Genomic DNA, 17,112 nt, shown 5'->3' on the forward strand with positions numbered 1-17,112 from the left:
AGGGTTTGAGTTTGAGCCCGCTGCTCTAATACCTTACAGACCTAACATTCAAATTTATACTAAAACAGGAAGAAGAGCTCATGCAGTGTATTGGATTTTGTACCCTCGGCTGCCATTGTGGAACCTGAAGCTCAACAAAAATTCAGCTCTGAATTGCAACACGATCCAAAATTTGATTGAGAATGCTTTAGCTATTGTCTGCCTGGCTCTTACTGCAAGCTACAAGAATAACTTAGGATAGCCTTATTGTTGTCCTAAGTCAACTGGGTAATTATCCAGGTAACGCCGCTGAATATCAGCAGTGTTCGGGTAACTACCAACTGTGCTATTGGACTATCCAGGTAGTGCCTATGGGTCCAGGAGCAGAGTGGGCAGCCTATCCAGATAATCAGCAGCACTATCCAAATATGTACCACTGAATTTTCAGGTTTGGCCTGGTCAACAGGAGTTATCCAGGTTTTACAGCCACGCCTTGAATTATTGAACTTTAAGGGCTAGATTCACTAAGCAAACCAATCATGTACCGATTGGTTTGCGACCCCTTTGCGACCTGATTTCCCTCCGACCCGATTCACTATCCTCTGTCCTGATCATCCTCCGATCCGTGCATGTAAATGAGGGGGAATGGCATTCAAATGTAGGCAGGCAGCAATTCACTAAAAAAAAAACTGCAACACCGACTGGGCTGGCCAATCAACAAACAAGCGACTGCTGGGGAACAGTAGTTCACGTAATTTCTGACTGCATCTCTTGCTCTCTGTCCCAACTCTTCTGCTCTCTGTCCCGAGCGCTGCCCTGCTTCTGCCCCAGCCTACCCCCACAATGCGAACCTTTGGTTGTAACCCGCGGGTTTAAAGTGGGTTAAAACCACAGGCTCGTTGGGCTCGCTAAAAAGTTAAAAGTAAAGTAAAAAAAAAAAAAAAGGTTGCTGCTCTTCGACCCATGGTAGATGGTCTGCGCATGCATGGGGATTGCTATAAACCGATCTGAGCGGTTGGTTGCATGATTCCGATCGCCCTTATTTGCATGAGGGCGATTTGTGAATCAGCCCCCCAGACACGGATCGGATCGGATTGCTCACGGATCCGATCCGATCCGTGCCCTTAGTGAATCTGGGCCTAAATCTTTATCCCCCTCCTAAAAGTTTTGCAGTTGGTCTCTAATTTAAGACACATAATAAATTGTTCCTAGAAGTTGAAACCAAAAAGGCAATTCCCAATATCAGGTAGACTCGAGATGTGCTGCTGCTGGGGATAGGGGTGTAGAGCGGAAAAGGCGATGCTTAAATGATCAGTCTTTGAGTAACACAACAACTGAGGACCACTTTTCCATGGTCTTCCACATTGCCAAATCCATCGTCTTCAGCTAGTTTAAAATATGGGCAGTTAAGCTTCTTCACAGAGCACAAATATATGATAGCATCACTTCCCTTTTGAAATATGAAACATTGGCTTCCCTTTCATTTCTGTATCACATTTAAAACTTAGATTTTTATGCATCAGATTTTACATTCCAGTCTACCCTAGTTCTTGTTTAGATCACTTCTTCCTTATGCTCCTGTGTGTGCTTTGTGTTCTTCTGATCAACATCTACTTATTCTTTTTTTTTCTTTAAATTTCTTAAATCTTTATTGATTTTCAATTTAAATTTCAAGTATTACATTTGTACAGAAAGCAATAATAGCATGGATATTAAATACAATGTAAATATAGCTCATAAGTTAACAAAATTTAACTATTTATGCTCAAGTCCTCAACTTAGGATCCAAGAATCAAAACTGGTGAAACTTAAAGAAAAATACTAATAATTACATAAGAAACTGAAAGCTATAGCACTGAAGTGAGGTCATCTAACAATCAAATTATAGGGCTCAAATATTACTTCTATTCAGACGAGACATTGCCACAAAGTTTATCAACTGGGATGGTTCAAAGAACACATACTTAACAGTACGGTAACACACAATACATTTACATGGATGTCTCAAATAGAAAGTTGCACCCAAAGATATAACCCCAGGTTTCAAAAGAAGAAATTCACGGTGGCGCTTTTGCGTCTCCCGTGCTAAATCTGGAAACATTTGTATTTTGTGACTTTAGCCTTACCAATTGATAAAACATGGTTGTTAAAGCTTTACTTTAAAAATAGACAAAAAAAAAAAAAAATACTTATCATTCTAATGCAGTGTGTCGCAAACTTTTTAAGCTGCTGGCACATTTCTCTCTGGGCTGCGGCTGGAGAGTGCCCGGAAATGCACAGATGTCGATGCAATGACATCATGCGCATGTGTGGCATCATCACGACGTCCACGCATGCGCGGATGTCCTCCAGCTGCAACTGATCTTCGTATTACCGCAAAAGATTATCAGGAAAATAATATAGTGAGCAGCGCACTAAACCATCAAATAATATCGAAGTACTTAACCCCCCCACCCCATCCCTCACCCCCCCCCCGGATGTTTACAACATTCTTTTATGAAACAAAGGGTTCCTTTTACTAAGGTGTGCTACGCTACGCGTGCAAACTCCGCGCTACACGCCAAGAACTAACGCCAGCTCAATGCTGGCATTAGCGTCTAGCGCGCACTAAGCATGCGCTAAAACTGCCAGCGCAGCTTAGTAAAAAAGCCCTAAGTCTTACAACCCACTTATTTGTTTTACTATAGGAGGCATTCCAAGGACATGGCAACAAGCTGTGAGCATATTCTCACCTTCCAAACACGTGGCAAGCATACTGTCAGCGGACTGACCTTTAACCTCAACACCATTTGTCACTCTGCAAATATAGCTGTGCAGTTTTAGTTGTATAACAAACTGATATTCAAACACACTGTACATCATGTACTCACCAGTCCTGAGGTTGCTTTATGTCTGAGAACTACCTAAGCTTATGTAGATTGAAAAGTATGCATTGTACTGTGAAGTTAAGGTGTCATATTGGGAAACCTGCCTCCCCCCCCTCAACCCAAGCGGGGACCACTTTGGCAAATTAACTTTCAAGGGCAAGTGTCCCAGTCAAATGAGGAGGGGAGAAAAGACCCCTTACAAAGGAAGAGCTGCCTGGCTTCTCAGAAGCATGTCAGAGCAACCGGTGTAACTTAAAGTCTGCTCTCTCCAAGTACCCTTCTCTCTCTCTCCCTCCCTCCTAGCCTGTCTTCCCCTCAACCCTCTTTCCTGTCCACCTACTCCTTACCTGCCCTACACACCATCCATCAACATACTTTCACCCCCCCAGCTCTCCTCCTTCCATATAAAAACACACACACACTTTCCTCCTACACCTTCCTAGTTAGTCTCAATCTCAAATTGCATCCACTATCCCACCATACTCTACCACTTCCCTTCTAAGCTGGCTTTCCCCCAAATTTGTTAATCCTCCCCCACCACACACTTTCTCTAGAACTACTTGAATTCCTACACTGTTCTCACAGCCTAATGAGAAGAGCACAGAAGACAGGATATCAAGGTACCCTTAACTAACAGCCCACACCACTGCAAACATTTTAATTTCCATTCCCAGTTTATGTCTTAATTATACACCATGTTCTGTTTCATAGGAGTCTGAAACAGGTAATGGAAGGCAAATGGTCCTCAAGCCAGTTTGCTAGCAAACTACTTAAAAGGTACCCAGCAAACACAGGCCTCTGACTATATACCCTGTTTCCCTTTCAGTGAGCACAGAAAAAAAAAAGATCCTTTAATAAGAGACAACATGGTAAAATCCGAGGAACTAGTTTTTCTATCTGGTCTATTTCAAGTAAAGTTCTATTCTATTTAGATTAGTTGCACTAGTTACACAGGGGTAGGCAATTCCGGTCCTCGAGAGCCGGAGCCAGGTCAGGTTTTCAGGATCTCCACAATGAATATGTATGAGATGGATTTGCATGCACTGCCTCCTTGAGATGCAAATCTATCTCATGCACATTTATTGTGGATATCCTGAAAACCTGACCTGGCTCCAGCTCTTGAGGACCGGAATTGCCTACCTCTGCACTAGTAGAAAACAACTGTATATGTTTGTTTGGTTGTTTGCTTCCAGATATTCTGAAAATGTCATCATAAAAAATAAATTAAGGGAATACTGAAATAAAATAATTTCCCAGAGATCTACAGAAGTGGCAGAGGCTTAAAGCAAATTTATCATGAGTTTGTGGGACAAGGTCGCTGCATTGTGATGTGGTTATCACAATAGAGGTGACACCTCAAAGTATATTGAATAAAGCATCAAATCAAATCAGCAATTAATCCAGCTCACTCTTACCTTGTGATATCTTACACCTAGCAGTGCCCGTATGATACAATCGCTGTTCAATATTTTTTCAGAAAGAGTGCCATCCAAATTACTCAAAAGCCAGCAAATTTAAAGTTGCATTTATATTATAATGAATTAATTTCCAGAACAAGTAACACCAAAGAAACAAACCTCCCTCCAATGTTTACTGATTTTTAAAATGTTTGATGTTAAATACATAGTAGATAACCATTCGGGTCTTTATCTGACGTCATCTACTATGTATTTAAGCAAAGAGGGCACCCACGTGACATCCTGAAAATAACCAAAATAATCAAAATAAGTGAACGATTTTAGTGTATTGTCCACAATGACATCTAGATCATTTTTGTTGAGTGCTGACTCCTAAGATGGAACCTATCATTAGGTAACTATGATTTTGATTATTTTTTCCAATGTGTATCACATAGCATGTGTCCATATTAAATTTCACTGCCATTGGGATGCTCAATATTCCAATTTCCCAAGGTCTTCCTGCAATTTTTCATAGTTCGCATTGTGTTTCAACAACTTTGAACAGTTTTGTCTCAACTGAAAATTTAAATCACCCCACTTGTTCCCTCCCATTTCTAGATTATTCATAAATATGTTAAATAGCACTGATCTCAGTTCAGATCCCTGGGGCATTCCACAATTCACAATTAAAACAGGGAACAATGTAATGGAAGGAGGACATACTAAATGTGGCAGATGCAAGACAATTGAAACTACAGTAGAACATAGAGGCAGCTTCCTCCATCCCCAAACAGGGAAGAAATACTCGTTGAAACTTCTTTTGTAGTATACTGTATATATATATATATATGATTGTCTGTTCTTTCTTGAAAATGTATATAGGGAAAACCTCTAGAATCTTCCGCACTAGGATAGGGGAACATCGTAGCAGCTTGGCTTGCAACAGAGTTGAGGAGCCATTAGTCCAGCATTACATAGCAGCAGGACATGCTGCCACAGAATTCCAATGTTTTGTTTTCGACCATATGCCACCAATGATGAGATTGGGTGACCGCAGACTCATTTTAATGCGGAAAGAGCAGGAATGGATATTTCGTATGTGCTCTGAAGAACCTAACGGATTGAATGCTAAAATTGAGTGGCACTTATTTTTTTAGAGTTAGCCCTTCATTTTTTTTACTTAAAGATGAACAGCTCTAGTTATGATTCTGGCCTTTTGGGGCTTCTAACATTCATTATAACAGTGAGTCAGCAGCGTGCCACCAGCTATAACGTCAGATGCTATTTAAACAAGCAGCTCACAGCGGCGCCCATCTTTGCCTGTATGAGCGTGAGAAATAATGCCGAGGTAAGCTGGAGAACTGGAGGTGGCAGCTTTTCCTTCATTTTTGCTCTAATCCTGCTGTTTCTGCTGTTTTTTCACAGAAGTCCATTGCCCTGACGCAGCCACATAGCGAAACGCCAGCTAGCTTCCGTCGGCAAAAGTGGAACGGCAAAGACAGCAGGGGAATTAATATGCCTGCAATTCAACCTGATTAAGACACCCTGCCCGAGCTAAGTTCTTTGCGTTACCCTTATGCTTTTGATTCTAAAAGTCTTGAAGAAGCATGAAACATACTAAAGTGTGAGTTAGCATTGAACAAACTGTATCATGCAGGAGGGGGGTGGAGCCAGTGAGGAGTTTTCCCTTTCTAATGCAGTTGTTCAGTTAGCACACTTCACAATGCATGGGGATCTGAGGCCCCTTCCCCTTTGAAATAATTGACATACTAAAATATACTAGAAACAATGTGGGGAAGAGGACTTTCATTGCCATTTATCCCTGACAAAGTCATATTTAAAGAAAAGAATAGAAAAGAGAGGTATTTTTGAAAGAAATAGATTTTTTTTCTCTATTTCTTGTATATATAATTTTTGAGGCACTCCACAATTCACCCTTCTCCATTGGGAAAAATGGCCATTTAACCCTACACACTGTTTTCTATTAACTGGTTCCTAATCCACAAAAGAATATTGCCTCCTGTCCCATGGCTTTTTAAGTTCATCAGGAGTCTCTCATGAGGGACTTTGTTAAAATCTTTCTGAAAATCTAGATACACTACGGGGCTCATTCTCAAAGCACTTAAGACACACAAGTTCCATGGGTAACTATGGTACTTTTTGTGCGTCTAAGTGCTTTGAAAATAAGCTCCTATATTAACCAGCTCACCTTTATCCACATGTTTATTCATGTTTTTTAAAAAAAATGAAGCAAATTGGTGAGGCAAGACTTCCCTTGGCTGAATCCATGTTGATTCTGTCTTATTAAACCGTGTTTTGTCTATGTGTTCAGAAATTTTATTCTTTATAATAGTTTCCACTATTTTGAACAGCACTGACATTGGGCTTACTAGAACCCTTTTTAAAAATTGGCATTGCATTGGCCACCCAATCTTCCCCCCAATCTAACAACCCCATCCCTTTGAGAAACTCCACCTCTCCAGAGTTTGAACCTCCCCTTCATGCGACTTACCCAGGGGTCAGAAATGGTGGGACAATAGCTCCAGCATACAGTGAGCCCCTTCCACTGCTGCTTGAGTCAATGCCGGAATCCAAAATGGGGCCAATGACCCCTAGTGGTAGTCTTGTGACACTAACACTAAGAGGGAGAGGGGGAGAAAGTCCCCTAGCAGCAATACCATGAGACTATCTAGCAGTGTTGGGTGCTGAATTGGGGTTTGAATGGGGGGACTGGGTGCTGGATTGGAGGAGATGTGTGCTGGATCAGTGGAATCAGGATGGGTTGCATTGATGCATTTGTTATGCATTTCCCACGCTAATACAGTGCTTGATAATACGGATGCTCCTGAACTAGCACAGCAGGTTAATAGAATATCCATCCTACACTAACTGGGTGTCCTCTGTGGTAAATGCAGCACAGATGTTGAACACATTTACTACCAAAGCTTTGTGCTTATCACTCATTAATTTTTGTGTTAAACATGCAGTAAGTGCAAAACTTACTGCACATAAGCAAGAGAACTCTTTTTTGAACACCCTAAAGTGTATTTTTCATGTTATTATCTATTTATATATGTATATCTCTATTTAATCTGTGTGTGTGTATCTATCTACTGTGTGAATCTATATTAGTGGTGCCTGATTTGTCAATTCAAATCAATTCATTGTCTGAGAAAATTGGACTCACCAATTCAGCGACCAACTCCTACCCACTCACCCTCCATCTCCCGATGAGACCTCACATACCTCCGAGGCTTCCTAAAGAAGTGGCGGCGGAGGTGGACAGTCAGCAGTGTCATTGCTCTGGATGGGCTGCTCTGTGACCTGCCCCGCTGGGGCCTTTCCTCTACCATATCACCGATTATGCGGCAAAGGGAAGCCCGTTCAGAGCGATGTCGCTGCTGATCATCCACTGCTGCTTAAGGAGGCCTCAGAGGTACGTAGGTTAGGTCTCAAGGTGGGAGAGTCGGGGGGGGGGGGGTGCTGCTGCACAGGGGGAGGGGAGGAAGAGATGGAAAACTACCGCACAGCGGGACGGGAGGGAAGCTGCTACACAGGGGATTGGGTGGGAGGGAAGGAAAGCTGCTGCGCATGGGAGGAGATGAGAAGAATTGTTAGGGTGGAGGAGATTAAGGGAGAGAAGAGGTAGAAAGGGGAAATCCCGCATATGGTGGAGGGGAGGGAGTCATGCATGGAGAAGAGAGAGGGAGAAATGTAGGACATAGGGTGGAGGGCAGGGAGAGATGGTGCATGGGGAAAGAGAAAGAAATGTGGCACATCATAATGAAGGGGAGGAAGGAAAAGATGCTGCATGGAGGGGAACAGAGAGCTTTGACCCAGGCACAAGGCTGGGAGAGAGAGAAAATGAGAGAGAGCTGGTGCACAGTGAGAAAGAAACAAATGTTGGATATGGCGGTGGAAGGCAGAAAAAAATCATTTTATTTTCTATTTTGTGATTGCAATATGTCAGATTTGAAATGTGTATCGTGCCAGAGCCGGTGTCAGCGAACGTGAGTTAGGACCTAACAGAGAGAGGAAAAGGCTTTAATGTTTTATTTATACCACAGCGTTGGTGTGGGGTTGGAGAGGGAAAAGCAGGGTTGGGTGGGTGGAAAGGCTACAAAATAAACCCGCCAGAACGTTTGAAAAAACAAACAAACAAAAACCGATTGGGCAGGAAAAGCGAATCAAATCGAAAAACTGATTTAATAGGCCAAAACGAATCAAACAAATTTTTTCCTGAATCGGGCAGTACCCCCCAGACACAGTGTTTGGGAAGCCAAAAGCAAAGTGTGTGTTTAAAATTCTCTGGTCTTGTGAACACTGAAAAAAAAAAAAAAAATATATATATATATATATTAATGTGATGCCAAAGTCCATATTTTCTTAACTTAAAAAAATAAGGTCTATGCTGTCAACTGATACATTTGATTTAGTAAATGTGGAGTTCCTGGTACAGCAATGCATTAATCTTCCTGAGCTCTATTTGATAAATTCACTGCAAATACCCACACCTACATACCTCAGAGGGTAGCCTTTCAGAAAAGACCTTTAGGAAGAATTACCCTTTTTCATTCGGCAACCTAACCACAAGGATGGAAGCAGACAAAAACGGTAAAAAGCTAATGAAGCCTACAGTGCGAATGTACAGTGGGGGGCAGCTAAAAAGGGAATGGAAAAAAGCTGTAGAGGGAAACCCAGTCACTTTTCAGGCCCTGCGTCTAATTGCTTTCTGAAAACAAAATCCAGCTCCTAATTTGCTCAGTAGAAATTTACCACAGAATCCATATGTGGAGAGAACATTCCAGAAAGGATCTCTCTCTCTCTGAATCTCTACGGGCATAAGAGAAACTATACTTGTACGCTATCATTTTACAGGCACATATCAATATATGTTTATTTCATAAAGAATCCTTTTTAAGAACAACTGCTTTCCTGTATCGTTTTGATCCTACATTTAATAATGCCTCTTTCTGTTCTGCCAGAGATAACGGTTCATAGACAATGGCGCGAAAGACAAAAGTGCGCGCCGACAATTGAGCGCAGCGCGCGTCGCCGCACCACTCTAAATTACAGTTTTTAGGGGCTCCGACGGGGGTTTTTGTTGGGGAACCCCCCCCAGTTTACTTAATAGACATCGCGCCGGTGTTATGGGGGGTTTGGGGGGTTGTAACCCTCCACATTTTACTGTAAACTGAACTTTTTCCCTAAAAACATGGAAAAAGTGAAGTTTTCAATAAAATATGTGGGGTTACAAGTACCCCCCACACCCCCCACAACGCAGCGCGATGTCTATTAAGTAAAGTGGGGGGTTCCCCCCATGCCCCCCCTTCGGAGCACTAAAAACAGTAATTTAGAGCGGTGCGGAGGCGCGCGCTGCGCTCAATTGTCTGGGCGCACCTTTGTCCCGGCGCGCTTTTGACCTGACACCGAGATAACGGCACTTTGAACAATATTTGTATATTATGCTTTTCCGTTAAAAGAAAATGCAAGGATACCAACAAACAAAACAAAATGACATGACATGACCACACAACATTCTAGCTGTGGATACATGTGTTCCTTTTCCAGGACACAGCTTTTGGATTTCTTTCATATCGTTTGTCCTAAAGCCACCTACTTACAGGGCATTCCTCAGAGTTGCTCCTCCCCCCTCCTCCCCCCCAATTTTAGAAAGTCTTGCAGCGACATGAATCAACAAACGAGGTGTCCCGAGGATGCAGCCCGCTCATCTTCAACTGACAGAAGCAAAGACCACCACTGGCCAGTGAGAACGAGATAAATCACTTACCTTTCCTACTGTACTCGGATCCACTTGTTTTTACTTTGTTTCCCGATCGTCGTGGCTCGAAGCAGCAACATTCTGATTCAGCCGGAGTAATTTTTCTCCCCCCTGTCAAGTAAAAGAAATGCAAATCAGAGATCAAGGGCTGCCATAGCGGCCAATTAATTTCTCTCTCCCGCTCTCGCTTTTCCCTGTAGTGCCGTACTCTCCAGAGCTGTTCCACATTTCTCTATTGACCCTACAGCTTGCTCAGTATTTCACATGCTGGTGGCACAAGGTCTGCCTTGCTGTACACTGAGGAATTAACTCCGATGGAGTTCTCTGCTGCCCAGACACAGCCCCGACTGCTTTCTCTCACTCCCCAGCCATTTCCATGCCAGATTCACAAATGATGTGGACCTTTCCTGAAACCCATGCCAGGAACAAAGGGGGGGATTTTAAAAGCATTTTCTACAGAAATACAGTTTGTGGTGAGCAGGTGAAAAGTGGGGTGAAGGGGAGGTAGAAAATTGACTACCACCTTTTTTGGCTGGATTGCTCCGTCTGAAACTCCCTTTATGGTGTTATACAATTTGAATTTATTTGTTTAACAATTTGCTTCACTTTAGTTTAAAAAGAAAAAAAAAAGATTAATCATAGCAGTTTACAATTAAATTTTAAAACACCAAACACTGAAAATGGACGGATCATCTTTGTTTCTATTTAATTATTGTCAAATAATTTTTTAGCTCAGCACATGAAAGATACAGAAAATACAATCTGATACATAGAAGCTCAAGTTTTGTGAAAAATACAAAAGAAGCCGAAACTACCCAACCCCTACCCCAGTCTTCCTTCTAGCAGGTAACATAATGAAACAGACAACAAATCAGCTACAAGAGAGTGTGGGGGGATTGTGGCGCAGTGGTTAAAGCTACAGCCTCAGCACCCTGAGGTTGTGGGTTCAAACCCAAGCTGCTCCTTGTGACCCTGGACAACTCACTTAATTCCCCCATTGCACCAGGTACATTAGGTAGATTGTGAGCCTGCAGGGACAGAAAGGAAAATGCTTTAGTACCTGAATAAGCTCATGCAAACCGTTCTGAGCTCCACCTGGGAGAACGGTATAGAAAATTGAATGAATGAATAAATAAATAATAAACACAAAAGGAAAGGAGATTAACAATTAAGGAGACAACTCCTAGCCAGGGGAGTCATGGTATTCCAGAAGGACTCTACAACCTATTGACCTCAACCACAGACTACAAAACCTTCAAAAAAGAAATAAAAACCCTTCTATTCAAAAAAACACATAAAACCGAACTAACTCAATCAGAAATGTCCCAAGCATCACCTGCAACTACTCCATATGTACTTCTAATACAATGACAATTCAGATGTAATCCTTAGCAACTCAAAGAAATGTACAAACTACTCCCTAAATACTTCAAATGTCCTGACAATCCATTTGTAATCCGCCTTGAACCACAAGGTAATGGCGGAATAGAAATCCTTAATGTAATGTAATGTAATATTCGCTGGAAGAACCACCCTGGTACTGAAGAAAAGTCCACAATGTCTCTATGCTCTCACATTAAAAGAGTGATCAAGCAACACCTCCAAAGAGAGAAATCAGGAGCGTTCACCTCCAACCACTTAAGAAAGATGCACTTTAGGGCGACCAACATTCGATTTAATTATAAATGGGTGATAGCAGAGAGAAGGAGCAATTTATAAAGGGCTCCTTTTACAAAGTGGTGCTACAGATTAGCGAGTAAGCATCAAAATGGCAGACAACGTTTAATGTGAACAAGTTAAAAGTGCCTGTGGGAACGAGGAACCACAACTATAGCTACCTGATGCTGGGTTCTGTGTTAGGAGTCACTGCCTAGGTAAAGGATCTAGGTGTCGCTGTTGAGAGCAGCTAAATTGCCCAGTTCAAAAGGGGAATTCAGTCCTTGATATCTGCAAACCTATCCTGGTACATTATGGGACCTGAAGTGCTCATTTCAATTGGTGGCATCAGGGACTATAAATAGAACACTGATTGGAATATACATTTAAAAACAGCTGACCAAAAAGTCTCCTGCCTGGAGCTGGGTAACTTGAAACTCTGCTGCAGCAGTGGGCTGAGAATCAGGGAAGCTGGGCAAATCATTTTCACTCTCCATTGCCTCTGGTAGAAACCAGAGATTCCAAAAGAATTATATTTAAAGGCAATATGTACAAGGCATACATTTACACAATTTTACAAGTGAAAAAAAGGTTCACAAATGGAAAAAGCAACATAAAATATTTAGTTGATTCTTTTAATACTTCTGAAAGGATATAGGAAGAGTGGAGGCAGTATTAGGTCAGGGTTCAAGAAATTTGCATCAGGGCATTCTTAAAGGGAGAGGGCAGCTAAATGTTTTTGCCTTATGGTATCAATATCTAGGATGCAAAAAGGCAGCACAATGAGAAGGTTCTGCTAAGAAGATTGTAAGAACCTAAATGGTGTATCTTCCAAATCGATTCTGGAAGAGATCAAACCGGTTATGTCACTCGAAGCCCAAATGATGAAGTTGCGACTGTTGTATTTTGGTCACACCATCAGAAGAGAGAGATCACTAGAGAAGGACATCGTGTTTGGGAAGATCGAAGGAACCAGGCAAAGAGGGTGACCTGCAATCAGATGGCTGGACACATTGAAAACAACCATGGGGATGGCGCTGGAGGACCTTTCCGGGCTAGCACAAAACCGATTTCTTTGTAGATCCGCAATTCATCAAGTCACTGGGACTTGAGCAAGAGTCAATGGCACCTACCAACAACAAGTGGTATATAGGGGATAAATAATCATTTCAAATTGATTGGGAATGCCAAGCACAACATAAATTTCCCAAATTTTCAACTGTGCGCTATTCTGTACACATCTTGCATAGTGTGTATTTGAATGAGGAACGTACATATGGGAGGAGCCTGGGTGAGACACACACTTATGTGCATCTCTTACAGAGCACTATAAAGTATACGTATCTTTGGCATATAAGTACACAGTTAACACCAGCACTTTGACTGATGTAAATACTGGCACCCAATACCAGGTACACATCTACCCTATTACACTAGTATTCTATGACAGAAAGTAGGCACCTGCTTTCTTTTATAGTAGTGTCTCGCAAACTTGATGGCCGCGGCTCGAGAGCATCCAGAAGTGGGCAGACGTCGACGTGATGATGTCATGTGCACGTTTGACATCATTACATCAATGTCCGCACATGCATGAAGGGCCTCCAGATGGGGCCCTGAGTCTCCAGTGGAGGAGGGGGGGTACTGGAAGGAAAAAGGCATGGAGAGAAGGAGAGGCGCTAGCACCGACTGACTGCCTTCAGCATGTGCCTCTCCTCCTCCCCGGCATCTCGCGGCACACCCGGAATCTCGGGCAGCACACAGTTTGCGATACACTGCTTTATAGAATAAGATCCTTCCAGGTACCCTGTTAAAAACTGTCCTTTAACCCACCCTTTAATTCTAGAAAGCTGAATGCCCAAATTCCTAACTCGTGCGCAAATTTGCGCACACAACTTATAGAATAACTTCAGTTGTCTGCATAACTTAATGACTTAATTAGAAGCTGTCTTCTGGGCAGGGACTGTCTATTGAATGTTAAATGCACAGCGTTGCATACGCCTTTCAGTGCTATAGAAATGATAAATAGTAGTCGTAGTAGTAACTATCCTTAACTAATTATTGATTTTTTTAATATATATTCTTTATTGATTTTCCAACTATCAACATAAAAGCATAAGAACATAAGAAGTTGCCCCCGCTGAGTCAGACCAGAGGTCCATCTTGCTCAGCGGTCCGTTCCCGCGGCGGCCCATCAGGCCTAGTGCCTGAACAGTGGTCCCTGATTAATTTTGTAACTTACCTCTAATCCCATCCCTATAATCTACCTTTACTCTTATCTGTACCCCTCAATCCCTTTGTCTTCCAAGTACCTATCCAAAGCTTCTTTGAACCCCTGTAGCGTGCTCCTGTTTATCACATCCTCTGGTAGCGTGTTCCATGTATCCACCACCCTCTGTGTGAAAAAGAACTTCCTGGCGTTTGTTCTAAACCTCTCCCCTTTCAATTTCTCTGAGTGCCCCCTTGTACTTATTGATCCCCTTAATTTGAAAAATCTGTCCTGTCTATTTTTTCTATGCCCTTCATGATCTTGAAGGTTTCTATCATGTCTCCTCTAAGTCTCCGCTTTTCCAGAGAGAAAAGCCCTAGCTTTTTCAGTCTGTCAGTATATGAGAGGTCCTCCATGCCCTTTATTAGCTTAGTTGCTCTTCTCTGGACCCTCTCAAGTACCTCCATGTCCTTCTTGAGGTACGGCGACCAGAACTGAACACAGTACTCCAGGTGCGGGCGCACCATAGCACGATACAGTGGCAGGATGACTTCCTTTGTCCTGGTCGTGATACCCTTCTTAATGATACCCAACATTCTGTTTGCTTTCCTTGAGGCCGTGGCACACTGCGCCGACGCCTTCAATGTTGTGTCAATAAATAAGTAGATATACATATAATAATTCAAGAAAAGCACATTCATCTTGCAGAAATGCATAATCATTTTTACCCCACTCACCCACCCAAATGACTAATCAAGATAAACACAAATACATAGATTCCTTCAATAACCTTTCCCAAGTTAAATTAATGGTATATCCCCACCCCCCCTGGACGTGTATACTCAAAGGGCTAAAATTAAAATCAATAGTTGCTCCTTACAGAATTTTGTCAATGGTTCCCAGACATCTTTAAATTGATATAGGGACACTGGATCATCTGGTATTCTTTTGTCCCTTGATACTTAGATTTTGGCGATCCATTTGGGGTCAAATTAATAGAATACTGGACGTCCCATTGAAATTGACGTATGATGCGGTGCTATTTGGCACGGTATTGATGGCTAAAAGCCCAATAACTTCTCTTTATCATGATGACAGGAGTTGCCATCCAACTTATTTTGAAGAACTAGAAAAACTGGGACCGGTTAAATTATAATTTTTGGTGGGAATCTTTATGCCACACTTTTAAACTGGGACTACAAAAGGGACATTACAGGAAACTAAATATTGATTTTAATTGGAGTTAATGGGCACTAATGCGCATAACTGCCCTTAGTTGGTATTCTATAAGTTGCTTGCTCAATTTTCGGAGCATGCAACTTCAAGGGGGGGGGGGTGAACTTGGGAGGATCATGGGCAGCTCAGTGGCGTGTCAGTCAATTATGTACACAGGTTATAGAATTCTATCTGGAAGGCCTTCACGCATGTGTGGACGTTGTGGGATAATGCTTGCTGTGGATGGGCAGACTGGATGGCCCATTTGGCTATTATCTGCCATCATGCTTCTATGTTTCCATCATTTATGTGCTTAAGTGCCCTGATCATAGCTGGACAGATTTGGATGGGCTGGAGTGGGGCTTTGATGATAGTTTCCAAAATTGAAGAAGAACATCAGTGCTAGGCAAACCTCTACGGTCTGTACACTGAAAATGGCATTACAAATAAAGATTAAATGTGCAGTATAACTTATGCTATGATTTTATCTTATTGGGCAGGCTGGATGAGATCTGTCATCATCTATTATGTTACAGTTAGGTGTGAGAATATATACCAGCCATTGGGCTAGGGCAGGAGTAGGCAATTCCGGTCCTCGAGAGCCGGAGCCAGGTCAGGTTTTCAGGATATCCACAATGAATATGTATGAGATGGATTTGCATGCACTGCCTCCTTGAGATGCAAATCTATCTCATGCATATTCATTGTGGATATCCTGAAAACCTGACCTGGCTCCGGCTTTCGAGGACTGGAATTGCCTACCCCTGAGCTAGGGTAAGTGCTTGTGCCAAAGATTAGAGCAGTGGTTCCCAAACCTGTCCTGGGGGACCCCCAGCCAGTCAGGTTTTCAAGATATCCCTAATGAATATGCATGAGAGAGATTTGCATATAATGGAAGTGACAGGTGTGCAAATCTCTCTCATGCATATTCATTAGGGATATCTTGAAAACCTGACTGGCTGAGGGTCCCCCAGGACAGGTTTGGGAACCACTGGATTAGAGCATTTTAGGCATTACACAATCAATTTATTCTCAAAAGCTTTTACTTGAAAAAAAAATGGAGAAAAAGAAAGGAGATAAAATTATTTTTGGAGTTTGCCTGTATTTCCCCCTGTCTGTTTTTGGATGGTTTGTTTTTAGTTTTTAGTTTTTATTTTTTTGAACCCATTGCTTTTGACTTTGTTAACTGTCTTGATTTGACAACAATTGTTAAGAAAAGCGGTATATCAAATAAACTAACTATAACAATTTAAGGATATGGAATGGTAGGTAGGTTTGTTTGGGTTTTTAAAAAAAACTGAAAACATAGCCCTTTATATTTCCACTAGTCAAGGAACAACTCACATCAAGACCAAGAAAATAAAACACATAATTTTGCCTTAAAAACCAGCCTATCTCCTACCTTGTTCTGTGGAGTGAGACTGTTTTGTTTTGTCTCTCCTCCCTCCCCCCCCCCCCCCCATGCTGAGGCCCTGTTTTAAATCACGGTTGAACAGTGCCAGCACAAAGGACTCATCATACCACAATCCTGCTTCACTGGGGGGCTCAGAGGTGTTGGTGCTGTGTGCTGCCTCCATGCCAAAATCATCAGCAAGTCAGACGGCCGTAGGCTTCAGCTTTCACATGTTGTCTATATTACTGAAATGTAGCAGATGACAGCCGCGTAATGCCAGTAAATATTCACCAAATTAAAAATAAAAAGTGAAGCCATAGGCACCACAGTATACTAAGCTCCGACCTCAGTACTTGTTGCTACCGTCTCTGTTCTGATTTTTTTTAAAAAAAGGGGTTCCCAGTGACCTAAGTGATGACTATAGAGCAGATACTTGTTCCCTCCCTAATATTCAGGCCATGGTGGTCAGTAAATTTAAAGGCACTGACTGCTACGGGCTGAATCTGGCCACGATATTCAATGCCAGGTCATGTCTGGGCAGCAGCACTGAATAAGTGGGTACTGAGAAGGCTCAGAAGGTATGCGAGATGTTAGCCGATATTTAGTGCTGGCAC

At 42.3% G+C, this 17,112-nt stretch overlaps 1 protein-coding gene across 4 annotated transcripts in view; it reads right to left on the minus strand.

Annotated features, from left to right (window-relative positions):
* Positions 1 to 17,112, minus strand: part of BMPR1B (bone morphogenetic protein receptor type 1B) — a 586,865-nt gene that overhangs the window by 304,551 nt on the left and 265,202 nt on the right. For all 4 annotated transcript variants that reach the window (XM_033957895.1, XM_033957911.1, XM_033957903.1 and 1 more), the window contains one exon: positions 10,038 to 10,139. The gene's annotated coding sequence lies outside the window, so the exon portion shown is untranslated. The remainder of the gene's footprint in view (positions 1 to 10,037; positions 10,140 to 17,112) is intronic.

This window comes from Geotrypetes seraphini, chromosome 1 (assembly GCF_902459505.1).
Source record: "Geotrypetes seraphini chromosome 1, aGeoSer1.1, whole genome shotgun sequence".
NCBI lineage: Eukaryota > Metazoa > Chordata > Amphibia > Gymnophiona > Dermophiidae > Geotrypetes > Geotrypetes seraphini.